General features: G+C 43.4%; 1 long non-coding RNA gene across 1 annotated transcript; it reads left to right on the forward strand.

Annotated features, from left to right (window-relative positions):
• Positions 1–231: 231 nt before the first annotated feature.
• LOC143441597 (uncharacterized) lies at positions 232–16,260 on the forward strand. The gene is made up of 3 exons (XR_013109158.1): positions 232–354; positions 15,724–15,821; positions 16,079–16,260. It is a non-coding gene; the product is annotated as an uncharacterized LOC143441597 (long non-coding RNA).
• The last annotated feature ends 701 nt before the right edge of the window (positions 16,261–16,961 follow it).

Below are 16,961 nucleotides of genomic sequence, written 5' to 3' on the forward strand. Positions count from 1 at the left end.
GGGCCCTCAGCAGGTGACATCGTCTGTAGACTTTATGCCCTGCTTGAACGAGCACCCTTGGCTAATAAACCCAGTTTACAACAGAACCTTCCTACTATAAAGGACCACAGACTTGAAAGCTTGGTTTACAGCTAATTGTCTTAATTATTCAAACATGTGGGAAACTTTTTGCCTTGAAGACGATTACCATATTAATTCAGCTTTGTTAATTTTTTTTCCAGAGTAAAAGTTTTCAGACCTTTGAAACTTTATTGGTGACCTATTATTTTATGGCTTTGCCACGGTTTTCTCCATCGGCAACTTGAGCCTGATTTAAGAAGAGGATCCACCCACCACTGCCAATTAGCAGGAAAGGTAAGTGTTGACATTATTCTAGTTTACTTGAATGCAGGTCTTGGAAGTAATGACTCCCAGATGGACAGGAAATTGCCGATAGGACAGCAGAGTTGGAAGATGTTGGTGCCATTGAAGAAGGCTGCTGGAACCTAGACCTCGATGCACCTCAGGTTGCACTCTAAACTCAATCTTAGAATGATAGGGAATATTCTGGAATTGTAAGCCCCTGAATTGTGAAAATTAACAGCTCTTGCAGAGGAGAGGCAAAAATGTGTAGCATCATGGGAGACATCAGATTATTTTTAAAATCTGAGGCAATGTAATGAGTCAAAGGGATGCATTGAGCAGTCTCATGACTTATGTATGCAATGCACAAATGAAAAAAGCCTGCGCTACCCTGTGACTTATTTGAAAGTATTTGCTCATTCACCAATCATTTATTACGTGTCCTGTCATTGCTAAACTTCTTGTCTGCTGTGTGCATGGGGGTGGAAGGGGGAACAGTACACAGCGCTGAGGTCAGAGGACAACTTTCTTTTTTTTTTTTGGTTTTTCGAGACAGGGTTTCTCTGTTTAGCCTTGGCTGTCCTGGAACTCACTTGGTAGACCAGGTTGGCCTCAAACTCAGAAATCCGCCTGCCTCTGCCTCCCAAGTGCTGGGATTAAAGGCATGCGCCACCACCTCCCGGCTAGAGGACAACTTTCAAGAGCTGGTTCTCTCCTTGCACCATGTGGCTTCCAGGGATTGAGCTCGGGTCCACAGGCTTGTTGGAAAGCGCTCTTACCTACTGAGTGATCTTGCTAGTCAGTCGCTAAATGTCAAGTGTGTCCTGGATTTAAACAAGGAAGTCTACTGGGGCTGGACTTTGGTGCTTGCTATGGCAGTGGCCAATATGGATGGACTTCTGATTCGTCAGTAACTTTCCCGTTGAGAGCCTCTTTCCCTCAGCTCTTCTGATGCTGCTTCATGTGGCTCCCCTTTCTCTGGTTTCTCTCCGCCCACCACACCTCAAGGTTAGGATTTCTGGGTCCTCCTTTGAGAGACATCTCCATCTCTTTGAGGAGGAGAGTCAATGTCACATCACTGGCCACTAGAGACTGACTTTCAAATCCCTTCTCAGCTCCACTCTGCCAGCTGCCCAGAGAGGCTGGGGTTCCATGTTTCAGATGTGTCTTGACAGTCTCAAAGGCATCTCAGCCGCACCATCTCAAAGTAGAACTTTTATAACTCTCTCTCTCGCGCGTGTGTGTGTGTGTGTGTGTGTGTGTGTGTGTGTGTGTGTGTCTTCACCACCATGATATTACAATCCACACAGTTCTGGAAGTCCTGCCAGTGACCCCTCCATCACTGTCATAGCAACACCACGAATACTTAAGTACAAAATCATTTAAATTCTCCTTGAAAACTTTCTGTGAGCTTGTCTCTCCCTTCCTATCCTGTGCCTTAGTTCAAGACCTCTCCCTGCCATCTGGATTCTCTCTATTATCTGACTCTGCTTCAGTGTACCCTCTTCCAGTTGGGCCTTTTCTGAAGTGCAATTGCTTTCACAAGTTCCCAGTCACTGTCAGGTTTAAGTTCTAACATGTGTCTAAAAGATGCCACACAGGGATGCGGGTGGATGCAGATATGTGCATAATACATTGTCGATTTCCTCAGAGGGAGCACAGTGTTTCTGGGTAATATGGTATGGAGGTCAGGTGTGGAAACTCTGGAGTCTTCAGACCTGGATTCATATTTCAAGTTTGTAACTTGCTAGAGTACCCTAGCTGTGGAACAGGATTCCAGAGATTACAGTTAGCCCAGAAAGGACAGTCTGTCTCACCTGGGCAAACAATTGTTGAAGGGTATTTGATCACACTGTGAACCCTGAGATTGTGTCATTTACTGGGAAACCCTGTTCCTGGTGGTGGTGCAGCTCAGCCCTGGCACACACCTTTAATCCAAGGTCTTCCTGTTTATTCTAAACAAGATTAAATAAAGTCAACCATAGGTCAAGAGGGGGAACAAGCAACCAGCTGACAGGGAATGAACATAGGAAAAAACCATAGAGAGTAAGAGGAAGCCAGGAGGAAGGATAGAGAGACACACAGGAAGTAGAAGGGAGGGGCATTGAGTTTGAAGAGTTTTTCAGAGGCACAGAAAAAAAGAGCCTGTTTTTCTCTTTGAGACCTCAGATGAGGAAGAGGGTTGGTTGTGTGCTTTCTCTGCCTCTCTGAGCTGGCAGGCCTTAAACCCAGCATCTTGCTCCCAAGTCTTTATTGGTAAAATTGAACGTTTGAGATTTTGTTAAAAAACAACAAATGATTTCAAGAAAGAGGGGCTGCAGGAGAGACACAAACCCCAGTACAGCTGTAACAATCTCAAGCGTCCCAGCCAATTTCCCATGGGAGAAAGGCTGCCCCTTGTCGTGTGAATTAATACCCACAACTCCATCTGCAGAGGTCAGAGTCTGGTCTCTGTGTCTTAATGCCACCTCAGAAATCTAACGTGACATATGAGTCACGTGAGCTTAGAAACAACTTAATGTGTGGATGCCCCTGCAAAATAATTCACCTCAAAACTTGATAGCTTAAAATAGCCAACAATTGCTGTCTCTGAGGTTAGTTGGAGTTAAGAACCTGGAAGAAGCTTAGCCAGGTGGGTTGCTCAGGTTTCCTCCTGGGGTCAAAGCTGGAGCTTCGGACATTTGAAGGTCACTGAGGACAGGCAACCTTTCTGAAGTGGCTGCTCCCACGGTGGAGCATGGGAGGCTGCAGTTCCAAAATGGCTCTTAGCAGAAAGTTGTCGATTCTTCCTGTGGGAATCACTTCCTGTGGCTGCTTCAGTGTTTCTGGGTAAGGCCTCTAGCTTCCCCCAGGGCGGATAAAGCATTAGAGAGGGTGCAAGTCACGGCTGGTCACTTCTGTGGAGAGGGCACTAGGTCCTTGCACTCACAGTTTAGTACTCGGGAAACAGAAACCTTAAAGATGCAGGGTTGTCTCTTTAAAGGAAGGTATGTATGTAGCCTGTTTTCCACCCAGAACGCTAGAATGGATAATAGCCTGGAGCCTCTGTGCTCGCTGCAGGCCCAGCCACAACTGGCTCCCCAGACATGTTTATCCCAGGCTCTTCCTCCCGAGACCCTTATCTTGAACATTGTCAGTCAATCAAACCCAACCTTAGGGAAGACATCACATGAACTTTACAAACGGAGCAGAGGCAGTTAACAGCCCAGTGACCTCTGTGTTATCTGTTTGGCTAAATCGTACCTACCCCAGCCCCTGTGCCCCAGACTCTTGTTTATTTCAGTCTTCCTCAGGATCCTTATCTTAAACAGTGCTTCTCAGTCAATAGAGTCCATCTTTATGGAAGAGGTCGCATGTACTTTGTAAAGAATTTCAGTGTAAACATGTCTTAAGCTTGTTGTATACATGAGACTGGCTTAATTATCACCAGAAAACTTTCCCCCAAATTGTACTGTACACATCCCTAAAATAAACTTCCCAGAGTCAGAGTCTTGAAGTCTGAACCAACACCGGCTATCAAGTTGTGTTGAACCAGACTTCCTACCTGTCTTACGTGAATCAGCACTCTGATGGCTGTGGTGTTTATGGAGACTACCGACTTCTGTCATATTTCATTAGTTATAGAGTAATAGGATTAAGGTCCATGTCTTTAAAAAAAAAAAATTTTTGTGGGCAAATTTGAATAGCACCATGGTAGCTTCCTCTGTAGAATGGGGCTAGAAGTAGTAATACCTCGTGATGTTAACTGAGTGAATGTCTGTTCGCTATTTGGATTTGGTTTTATTTTTAATTATTTTCCTTTTATGTATGAGTGGTCTGCTGCATGTATACCTGATTGCCAGAAGAGGGCACCATATCCCTTTATAGACTGTTGTGAACCATGCTATGAGTGTTGGGAATTGAACTCAGGATCTCTGGAAGAGCGGCTAGTGCTCTCAACCACTGCGTCATCTCTCCAGCCCCTGTTAACTGTTTGGAACAGTGTGCTGTCTAAGTACTAGCTACTATCACCCAAATTTACGTTCTTGCCGGGGGCAGTGGTGGTGCACACCTTTAATCCCAGCACATGGGAGGCAGAGGCAGGCAGATTTCTGAGTCCAGCCTGGTCTACAGAGTGAGTTCCAGGACAGCCAGAGCTACACAGAGAAACCCTGTCTTGGAAAACCAAAAAAAAAAAAAAAAAAAAAATTCCATTCTCTCTATTAACTCTCCTGACACATCCCTTCAAACAACCTTTCTGAGATTCTCTTCTTTCCTGAGGAAGCTATGGAAACATCTTTTTTTTTTTTTTTTTTTTTTTTTTTTTTTTTTTTTTTTTTTTTTTTTTTGGTTTTTCGAGACAGGGTTTCTCTGTGCACCAGGCTGGCCTCGAACTCAGAAATCCGCCTGCCTCTGCCTCCCAAATGCTGGGATTAAAGGCGTGCACCACCACCACCTGGCCTATGGAAATATCTTTGTGCCCCTCTTTCTGCTCTGTCTTCCTGGAAGACTTGTGTGTGTGTGTGTGTGTGTGTGTGTGTGTGTGTGTGTGTGTGTGCACTATGTGCATACCTGGTGCCCTCTGAGGTCAGAAGAGGGTGTTAAATCCCCTTAGACTGGAGTTACAGACAATTGTGAGCCATTGTGTGGTTGCTGGGAATTGAACTCCAGTCCTCTGGAAGAGCAACCAGTGCTCTTATCTTCACTAATGAGTTATCTCTCCAGCCCCTCAGAATACTTTCTTTTAAGTTTTTCCTATAATCTCTGGTGGATTATAAACAGAGCCATATCCTAGAATAACGCAGGCTGGACTGAGTGCCTTGCACAGTGTACCAGGGCTCCTTTAAACCAAGCATTCAACCCACACGCTGGTCTTTCTCCTCTAGCATGGTAACTGGTATAGCCTCAGGTATACCTGGGCAGAATCAGGAGTTTCTTCCAGTGTAATCTCTAGGAAGCTTATTTATGCTTCTGATGTAGCATCTCTGTTTTCACTGAGCCTTTGTCTTAGTTGCGTGACTCGGGTTCAAGCACAATCCTCTCCTAGCACAGTGGCAGCCAACAGACAGTTAACTAATGGATGCACACCTGAAGCTTCAGAGAACAATTCTAAAGAAGGAGAGCCCAGTGTGGTGGTGCATGCCTGTAATCCCAGCCCCAGAGCAGTGAAAACAGAGAAATCGGGAGCTCAGACAAACCTCAGAATGTATAAATATGTTACCCTGGACTACATGGGCCTGTTTCAAAGAACCAAAACAATACAAAAAAACAAAGTAGGGGAGGAGTCAGAGAAATCAATGAAACAGATGAGATAAATTAGAACAATGTGTTGTCCAGGTCTCAGTTTTAGTCAACAATAAATGAACTGTGATTATCCCTACTCAAGCACCAGGCAAATAATGTTCCAATGTATCTAGTAAACAGTCTCTATATAGAATGGGCATGTTCCCTTTCTTCAGGCTACTCAGTGCCCGTCACTAATTAAAGTAAGCTAAGCTTAATAATACATTTATATTAATAGTTCATAACATACTTATGTTCGTAAACATGAGTGACTCTAAGGACTTAGAAAATTCTGCTTGTGGTTTACAGGTTACAAGGCCAAGGCAGAGAAAATCTCCCACATATAAGATATTGCTTAAAAAGTTAGGCTATCTTGTAGTGGCATATTTTCCCCACAAGTTGGGAGGAGCTAAGGTGGGAAGAGTAAGGAGAGGAGGAAGAAGGAAGAGGAGGAGTGGGAGGGAGAGTAGTAGGCACCATGGAGGACCATGCATGTACTGAGAGCAGTCCTGGGTAACAACTTATTTCTAGGTTAGTTAATTGGTTAACACTTCTAATTGTGTGGGCATCTTGTTATTGAGCATTACCAAACATATAAAGCCATTGGATAATCATTAAACATTAGAGTCTCATTTTCTACCCAGTACCGAGTGGATGGCAGGATGGTGGGATGGTCTCGGCTCAGCCCAGCCTTGTGGAGACAGCTTGGAAGATTGGCAGAGCCATCTCCCATGCTGGCACCTTGTGGGTGGCAGGGCCAGTGTTTCTGGCCGCCTGAGCCTGCAGATTGAGCGTTGGCAGTAGGGAGAACATGCCTCCACTGCTGGTGACCTCAGGCCTAGCCTAGTTAGGAACATGGCAGCTCTGTAACACAAGCAGATTGAGGGCCACCACTTTAAAATGTTACTTTAACACTATCTGACTATTAATGTCTGCAAATGCAGTTACTAAAATTAAGACCCTAGACTTATTTCCTGATGGCCAAAAATAGAAGGAAAGCATTTTTTAGACAAATACAAAGTAAATCTTGACCTGCATGAGGCTGAATAGTAACTGTGACGGGCCATTCAAGCATGGCACACCAGAACAGAAAGAACATGCAGAGGCATTAAATGAGAACATGTTAGTGGTGTTTGCTTGTTTGTTTGTTTATCCTTGGGCCTGTGTTGTTACTGTTGTCTTTTGAGACAGGCTTTTATTATATAGTCTATATTGGCCTTGAACTTACAGTCTTTCTCCTTCTGTCTCTACGTGCTGGAATTATGACATGCACGCCACACCCAGCTGTAATTATCGTTTTTGGGTTTTTTTTTTGTTTTTGTTTTTTTTTTTTTTTTTTTTTTGTTGTTGTTTTGTTTTGAGACAGGGATTCTCTGTGTAGTCCTGGCCGTCCTGGAGCTCACTCTGTTGACCAGGCTGGCCTCGAACTCAGAAATCCACCTGCCTCTGCCTCCCAAGTGCTGGGATTAAAGGCGTGCGCCACCACTGCCTGGCAATTATTGTTAACTATTTTTTTTTTTTTTTTTTTTTTTTACTTATGAGGGAATATACATGTATCACAGAAGATATATGGAAGTCAAAGGACAACCTGCAAGACTCAGTTCTCTCCTACTGTGTGGGCTGCAGGGGGAGGGTTGTCTGAATCCATCAGGCTTGGCGACCTTTACTTGCTGAGCTATCTTGGTCCTGGAAAGCTCTTTCTTATGCATCTTGATTATTTTGTCTGAATGCATTTAGTGCATCACATGGTTGCAGTACCTGAAAGTGGCCAGAAGAGGACACCAGATCCCCTGAAATCGAGGTTATAGGCAGTTATGAACGACCTTGTTGGTGTTAGGAACTAAATTCAGGTCCCAGCAAAAGCAGCAAGTGCCCTTAACTGCTGTGCAGTCTCTCCAGCCTCTCCAGCCCCGCAGGAAGTCTGCTTATAACCTCACCAAAGTTTTCAGTTGAACTTCACTTGCTCTACAAGCATTTTGTTCTTTTGAGGTTGGTTTTCTTTGAATATTTTAAAAAATGTCTTTATAAAGAATTTGTGACATTTTCGGGGACCAAATTTAAAAACAATAATGTTGGATTAGCGGGAGGTGGGGTGGGTGTTTTGGATAAAATACCTTGTCTGGAGTCCCTTTAAACACATCCTGAAAGTGTATTCAGTCTACTTCGAGACAGGACATGGTAATCACAGGTGTAATGCCAGCACTTGGCTGAGTGGCTACCACGAACTTGAGACCAGTCTGAACAGCAGGGTGACACCCTCAGTGATGACCATTCTTGCTTTGATTTTTTGTATTTTAATTTATTTATGTATTCTCTTTGTATGTATGAGTGCACTGTCTGCATGTACACCTATATGCCAGAAGAGGGCATCAGACCCCTTTGCAGGTGGCATGAGCCATCATGTGGTTGCTGGGAATTGAACTCAAGATCTCTGGGAGAACAGTCAGTTTTCTTAACTGCTGAGCCATTTCTCCAGCCCCCATTCTTGGTTGTTAATTTGACTACACCTGGAATTAACTAAAAGGCAACATCTTACAGCTTCGGGGGATTTTTCTTGACTGAATCATTTGAGGTGAGAAGACCCACTTTAAATCTGGGTCACACTTTCTGGGGGCAGCCTATATAAAGGACATGCAAGCAGCAAGCAGGAAGCTTCTCTTTCCCTGCTTGCCCTCACCCTGGCTAGCATGTTTGTTCCCACACTGATGTTAAAACCGACTTCCTTGGGATTCCGGTGGACACTGAAGACGAGCTGGGGCATCCAGCCTCACGGACTGAACAACTGCTGGATTCCTGAACTTTCTATTAGGAGGCAGCCACTGTTGGGCTAACTGGACTATAAGCCACGCTAATAAATCCCCTTCCTACGTATGTATAGATTAATTCTACCTGTTCTGTTTCTCTAGAGAACACTGACTACTACGGCATCTCTCAAAACAAAACAAATAAACCCATTAGCTGGTAATTTATAGATAAATATTCATTTCTCACAGTTACAGAGTCTGGGAACCCCCAGAACAAAGTTCTGGCTCTGCTGTAGGCCCCCTTTCTCATCCAGCACCTGCTAGCTGTGTACTCACGTGGCAGGAAGAGGCAGATGAGTTCTCCAGGTTCTACTTGTGAGAGCTTTGATCTCATGTCTCAGTCACCACCCAGAGGTCTATTTCTCACCACCCATCACCTTGAAGAGTAGTGTTTCTGCAGTTTTGGAAGGGATACAAGCATCCAGATCATAGCAATAAAAAATACAAATCAGGCACTGGAGATGGCTCAGTGGTTAAGAGCACTCATTGCTCTGCCAAAGGTCCTGAGTTCAATTCCCAGCACCCACATGGCCACTCACGATTGTCTTATGCCATCTTCTGGTGTGCAGATATATATGTATATATATACACAAAAGTGCCTGTATACATAAACTACATACATAAATCTTAAAAAAAGAAGAAAATGGAAGTTAATGCTGGTCTCTAAACTACACTTCTGGGAGAAAAGTTAAGTGACAAGCCCAGGAGGTTCCTCCCGTAGACACTGTCCTGAAGAGACCCTGAACATCTCTCTGATGAACATCTCTCTGAACGCAGTCTCATTTCAACCCTGCTGCCTCATTAGACTGTGAGTCACAGGCCATCTGGGCCACCAGCTTAATTTTATAGGCAAAGAAACAGGATAAATAATTTACCAAACACCACACCAGAATCATTGCCAGATGCAATGCCACACTGTTAATTCCTAACTGTCCTCTGGCCAGTCCCTGCAAGGATGGCTAGGTCAGCAAGGTCCTCATGCAAGGACGGGACGACATCGGCAGGTCGTCCTGCCTAATCCCAGACTTCTTAGCCCAGACACTAAACAGATGGCCTGGATTGGAAAGGGAGCATCCAATGAGCCAGCACTTCTGCTTGCAAATAATTGCAGTGACTTCATTTAAATGATATTTTCAGTAACTAATTTTATGATGAACCGAGGAACAACTGAGGTCACAGATTTGTAGTAATTAGAGAACTTGGTGTGAATTATAGTGCAGAAAATTAAAATTCAAAGCCACATGTGGCACATACCTGTAACCCCAGCATTAAGGAGACTGAGGCAGGAGGATCATAAATTTGAGAGTTGCCTGGGTTACTCACTCTGTTTCAAAACCAAAGCAGAACAAGAATGGGGTGGGAGGTCCCTAAATTTTAAATATGAGTCAACCAAAGCCATAAATAAACTGAAGAGAAATGTTGAAGAAGACAAATGGACATTATAGACTCTGTCACATCTGCCTAAATGTGATTATTCAAAATTCCTATTGTTTAAAATGAACTTTGGGACTGGAGAGATGGCTCAATAGTTAAGAACACTGACTGCTCTCCCAGAGATCCTGAATTCGATTCCTAGCAACCACATGGTGGCTTACAGCCATCTGTAATGGACACCCTTTTCTGGTGTGTCTGAAGAAAGCTACAGTATACTCACATACATAAATAAATCTTTATAAAAATAAAATAAAATGAACTTTGGGTGGTGGTAGTTGCACATGCCTTTGATCCCAGCACTTGGGAGGCAGAGGCAGGTGGATCTCTGAGTTCGAGGCCAGCCTGGTCTACATCTAATGAGATGATCCTGTGTTTTTTGTCTTCCAGTCTGTTTATGTGGTAGTTTACATTTATTGATTTACATTTGTTGAACCGTCCCTGTATATCTGAAAGGAAGCTTGCTTGACCATGACAGATGATCTTTTGAATGTGTTCTTGGATTTGGCTTGGAAATATTTTTTGGAGGATTTTTGCATTTATGTTCATAAGAGAAATTGACCTGTAATTTTCTTTTATTGTTTGGTCTTTGTGTGGTTAGCTATCATGGTAATCAGGTATTAAAAAGAATTGAGCAATGTTCCTCCTGTTTCTATTTTGCAGAATAATTTGAGGAATATTAGCATCAATTCTTTTTTGACTGTCTGGTAGAATTCTGTATGAAACCTGGTTTATTTTGCTTGGGACACTTTATTACTTCAATATCTTCTATATCACTAAAGGTTCTGAATCTGTTTAAACTGCTCATCTGACCCCAATTTCACTTTGGTAGGTTATATATATATCAAGAAATGTATCCTTTTTATTATTTTTTATTTTATTTTTTTAGGTTTTCCAGTTTGGTGGAGTATAGATTTTGTCCCGGACTGCTCTGCTGCTCCAGTCCACGGGTCAAGGTCTAGCAAGAGACAGAGTGGGGGGGAGAGACTTGAAGAATGGAGACAAGACAGGGTGTGTAGTCAAGTCTCGTTTACTGTCTCCCCCTTGCAAGGAAATCCTGGGTATTTATAAGCACAAGCAGGGGAACACAGCTGAAGACACTTTACCACGTGCACCATGCAGCTGGGGTCACTAAACAGCAAAACAAGCAAAAGTGTCTTAGTTAGGATTTCTATTACTGCAAAGAGACAACATAACCAATGACAACTCTTATAAAGGAAAACATTTAACTGGGGCTGGCTTACAGTTTTAGAGGATGCCCATAATTGTCATGGAAACATGATGGTATGCAAGCAGACATGGTGCTGGAGAAGGAGCTGAGACTTCTACATCTTGATCCACAGGCAGCAGAAGACCTTGAGCCACACTGGGCATAGCTTGAGCATAGGAGACCTCAAAGTCCGCCTCCACAGTGACACACACTTCCTCCAAGGCCATACCTCCTAATAGTGCCACTTCCTATTGGCCAAACATTCAAACACATGAGTTTATGGAGGACATACCTACCTATTCAAACCACCACAATGAGTATGAAGTGTCTTTCACTATCTCTTCAGATTAGTTTTGATCTGAAGACTATTTTGTCAGATATTAAAATGGCTATACCTACTTGTTCATTGGGTCCACCTGTTTAGAATATCTTTTTCCATCCTTTTACACTGAGATGGACTGTCTATCCTTGATGTCAAGGTGTGTTATTTTGTGTCTTTGTATTGGGGAATTGAGACTATTAATGTTGGGAGTTATTAATGAATGTTATTTTGTTGATGAGATATGAGGTTCCCCCCCCCATCTTTTGACTTGCTGGTCTGGAACTATTTATTTCTGTGTTTTCTTGGGTATGGTTAACCTCTTTATGTAGGCTTTTATTTTTCAAAACCTACTTTAATGAGGGTTCTTAAACTCTTTAACCTCTCTTCTAGCCCACCACCACCACCAGATTTAGTTGGAAAGAAAGGTTAATAGGGCAAAGGTGGATGTGGACCTGTTTAGAAATAGTTCTTTGGGGTGATTCCAATCTTCAGTGTGGGGATATTAGCAGTTCAGTTCACATGAATCATCAGTGGTAGTTTGATCCACTTGCAAGCACAACTTATAAGTCAGCATTGACAGTTCAGTCCAGAAGAAACCAAGAGGTTCTGCCAACCACCCAAATCTGTGGAAGTAGCAAGAAGCTGCCAGAATATCAGGAGAAGTTCTTTGGTACATTTCTTTCTACAAAGTCATGACAAATTATGATCAACAAGGAAGGCAAGGTGAACCAATGCCACAGTGTCATCAGTGAAGACCAGCATCAGCAAAACCCAATGAAGACTAACAAAGAATGGCAAAGAAAACCAATGCAACAGCGTCATCCACTGTCTTTTGGGTTATACATATCCTTTCAAAACATTACGTGTTCTCTCAAGCATCCACTCTAGCAAAATATCACATGCCCCCTTTCCAGGAAGCTTCCAGAAAATAATATGTGTCTGTTCTCAGCAAAATATCCTCTCATAAGACAGTTTCCAGAAAAACATCACATGATACAACTGAGTCTCCAAAGAAACCAGAAATTTCCATTTCATCTTTAGTTTGCTGTTTTTCTTCTAGAACCTTCTATAGACCTGGATTTTTAAGTAGATACTGCTTAAATTATGTCATACAATGATTTTCTTTCCATCTATTTTGATGGATAGTTTTGCTGGGTATAGTAGTCTGGGTGGCATCTGTCATCTCTTTGAGTTTGTAGAACATCTGTCCAGAGCTTTCTGGCTTTTATAGTTTCATTGAAAAGTCAGATATTACTCTAATAGGTCTGTCTTTACATGTTATTTGTTCTTTTTTCCCTTGTAGTTTTTTATATTTTTTCTTTGTTCTCTATGTTTAATGTTTTTATTATGTGTCATGGAGAATGCTGGTTCAGTCTGTTTGGTGTTCTGTATGGTTCTTGTATCTTGATAAGGACCTCCTTCTTTAGGTTAGGGAAATTTTGTTCTATGATTTTGTTGAAAATATTTTTCTGGCCGGGCAGTGGTGGAGCACTTGGGAGGCAGAGGCAGGCGAATTTCTGAGTTCGAGGCCAGCCTGGTCTACAGAGTAAGTTCCAGGACAGCCAGGGCTACACAGAGAAACCCTGTCTTGAAAAAACAAAACAAACAAAACAAAACAAAACAAAAAAAAAAAACAAAAAGAAAAGAAAATATTTTTCTGTGCCTTTAACTTGTGTCTCTTCCTTCTTTTCTTCCTCTATTCTTGTTATTCATAGATTTTGTCTTTTCATAGTATCCCAGATTTCCTGAATGTTTTGTGCATGGATTATTTATTTATTTATTTAGCATTTTCTTTGACTAAGGCATCCATATCATCTACTTTGTCTTCAAAGTCTGCGATATCTATTTCATGGCTTATGCTCTGTTGGTGAGGCTTATCTAAGGGGTTTGTTTGACTTCTTAAATTTTTCATTTTTCATTTCCTGTTTTATTTCAGTTTAGGTTTTCATTAGTGATTCTGTTTCTTTGTTAAACTCTTCTTTTATGTCTTGGGTTGTTTTATTATTTCATTTCAACTTTTTTTCTGTTTTCACAGACTTTATTAAGGAATTTATTCATATAATCTCTAAGGCCCTTGAACATAATCATAATTAGTGTTTTGAAGTCCTTATCTTATGCTTCAGCTATATTATATTTCTCTGAGCCTAGAATTGTAGGATTACTGGATTGTGGTAGAGGCATATTGTCTTGGCTGTTATCAGTTATGATTTTACTCTTGTGTCTAGGGGTCTGGGCTTGGGATACTTGTGATTCTAGGTGTTGACATCTAATCTTGTTTTTTTTTTGGGGGGGGGGTGGGTCTTCCATTCCATGGTTATTATTGGCCTCTCTGGATCTTAGGAAAGTGTGATGGCTGTGGGTTGTCTGGTAGGAGGTGCTTCAGCATGTCAGTGAGTGACAGAGAAGAATAAAAGTGGACTAGAAGAAAAAGTTGAGGGGATCCTGTTCACACCTAGAAGTGGAGTCCTCAGGGATTTGAAGCTGTGATGGGAAGAGGTTATCTTGCAAGAATGTTACAAGAAGGTAAAGAATTTTCTAGAGAGCCAGGGATGAAAGGAATAGGGGAACCCTGGGTCCTAGCCAAGATTTGGAGTCTCCGTGAATGAGGTTGAGGTGGGAGGAGGGGTACCTGTAGGCATGTTGTTGCTACAGTGAGGGTGGGAATAGAGAGACTATAATGGGGTGCAGAAAGGATAGTGTGATTCACCCACCCAAGTCCCCGCTAGATGTGGATACTTGTAGCCGCCCGCGGCCACAAGTCAACTGGATTCACCTGAAAGGGGGGCTGGGAATGAAGGGGGAAGGAGGGCGAGAAGAGATGAGGCCAAGACAAAGTTCTCTGATCAAGGCCCAAAGCTTTAATGTTCAGCTCTCAATTTAAAGGGGAAGACCCAACCCACAACCCCTCCTGGTTTCAGATGGGTGGGATAATCCATAGTCAGTTCCAGGTCATGGCCGGAGATGTCTCAAGGCAAGCCCAGGGGCAGTTCTGCTGTGTTCAGCAGCCAAGGTGGGTAACTCCACCTAGATCACTTGACCTTGCTGTGGCAACCAAGGTCTCTTAGTCCTGCTCATGGGGGGGAGAGTACAGATACTGAGGGTACCACGTATAAATTATGTTTAGATGCGCGGGGCGGGTGGGTGGGCAGCAGCTGACAGAAAGGGAAGGAATGGAATGTGCTAGAATAAGGTAGCCGAGAGGGTCCACAGGAGGGAGAAATGGTGTATCTACTCCAGTGTTTAACAGCGTCCCAGGAGTAAAGGTAGGCAGGAGGACAGTCCTTCAAGCTACAGCTCTGGGTTGAGCCTGAAGAGATTGCAGTGGGGAGAACAGTGAGGGTGGAAGTCACCTACTGAGTCCCAGCCCAGTGTGGCCCCTAGGGTTGGGGGGTCCTAGGTACCTGCAGCTGGCAGGAGTGTGTGGGAGGGAGGTAGCTGGATCTACTATGAGGTGGTGGAGTCCACTGGGAATGGAGGGAGAAGAAAGAGACCCTGCAAGTGGTCTGATACAGGGCTGGGACCGAGACTGAAGCAAAGTAATAGAGGACAGGAAGGACAGAGGGGGACAGAGGGGGACAGAGGGGGACAGAGGGGGACAGAGGGGACATACCTGATTCTCAGCTGGGTATGGTGTGGCGTTGGTCTCCCAGGTAGAGAGTGTTTCTCTGCTTTTTTATTTCCTTCTGTCATTTAAGATTAGTTCTGAGTTTGTAAATGCCTGCCAAGTAGCATATGCATACACCAATGTATGCAATAATTATATATAGCACTATAATACTTATGTAATAATTATATACAGCACTATAAGCCATTCCCTTATATGTGAGTATGTCTAGGCGTCTGGTTATCTCCTTCAGAATTTGAAGTGCTAAGGTAAAGTTTAGACACTCTAAGATCTCTCTCTCCCTGCCTCCCCTTTCTCTCTTTTGACAAGGCCTTGCTATGTAGTCCAGGTTCTGGACTTACAGGCTCGTACAAGGCACCTCTTACTGCTTTTGCTCCCTCGAGAGACTGCTTTACAAGACCTGTCCTGCCAGGCGGTGGTGGCGCACGCCTTTAATCCCAGCACTTGGGAGGCAGAGGCAGGCGGATTTCTGAGTTCGAGGCCAGCCTGGTCTACAGAGTGAGTTCCAGGACAGCCAGGGCTACACAGAGAAACCCTGTCTGGAAAAACCAAAAAAACAAAAACCAAAAACAAGAAAAAAAAATTGCCAATAGCCTGTTTTTTAATAGGTGGTTTGTGCTTATATTAAAAAAAACAAAAAAAAAAACAAAAAACAAAAAAAAAAACACGCCCATATAGCGCCATCTAGCGGTAACATAATTTTCACTTGCTATTTTTTTTTTTTTAGAATAGTGATGCGTAGTATGCATGAAACCCGGGGTTCAATGCCCAGCACCATACGAACCAAGCATCCTGGCACTCACCTGTAATCCCAGCATCTGAAAGGTAATGGCAGGAGGATCAGACATTCGAAATTATTCTTAGCCACATACATGTGGAGGAGTAGCCTGGGATATATGAGACTGTCAGAAATTATTATTAATTAATAACGTTTATTATATTCAGAGGACCCAAGTTCAGTTCTTGATCCCCACACCAGATGGCTCACAATCACTTATAACTCTCTCCCTTTCTCTTTCTCTCTCTCTCTCTCTCTCTCTCTCTCTCTCTCATACACACTATTAAAAAAATAATGTTTTTAGTTTTAAAACCATTGTCATGTAAATATCTTTTATATTCACAAAAAAGTCAAGTTTCTAAAACCTTTGTATTGATTCTTCGTGAATTTCACATCATGTACCCAATCCCACTCATCTCCTTGTCCCTGTGTATTCCCCTCCACCCTTGTGACCTTCCCCAAAAGAAAATAAAAACTAAAATAGAAATAAACAAAACAAACCCCATCTCACCGTTGGAGCTGCAGTGTGTCACTGTGTGTCCCACAGTATACCCTTTTGTCCATACGACTTTAGTCTTTACTTGCAAATGTCCGTTGCAGTGAGTTACTGGTCTGATTTGAGGCCTCTGGCTTCTGCTACACTGTCAATACTAAATCCTCACTGGTACTCCTCTCAGATGTCCTGTTGTTGCCCTGTGTCATGGAGATCCTGCAGTTTTGAATCTAAAGGACCTGTCCCCTCACTTGCTCCAGCAGATCACAGATGGGGTAGATGTTGGGGTGTGCCAACTCGAAGCCCTGGGTCTGGGCCTGGGTGGCAGCTGAGTTGGTCAGCCCATGATCTCTCCTGCATCCACACCACCAGGGCAAGCTCTCCAGCACTGTCCAGGTGAGGGGTGGGGCCAGCCCTACACAGCCCTCGGACATCTACATGGCCCCAGGCAGCAGACCGGGGATGCCCGCATGGCCTTTGGTGGTCATATTGGCTATGTTCAATGACACAGACCCCAGCTGCTGCAGTGCCACGGACCCACAGGCTGGGACTTTACCTCAAGTGGTAGAGCTGGCTATTCACATGGGGCTGTTCCTCACCGGCCCGTCCAGACTCTAGCTCAGTCTCTTCACTGTGCACACATCCTTCTGCTTCTCCTTCTGTCCCATTTCTCCACCACTTACTTGCTCACCTT

The sequence above is a fragment of the Arvicanthis niloticus genome, chromosome 3 (genome assembly GCF_011762505.2).
Source record: "Arvicanthis niloticus isolate mArvNil1 chromosome 3, mArvNil1.pat.X, whole genome shotgun sequence".
Lineage (NCBI taxonomy): Eukaryota > Metazoa > Chordata > Mammalia > Rodentia > Muridae > Arvicanthis > Arvicanthis niloticus.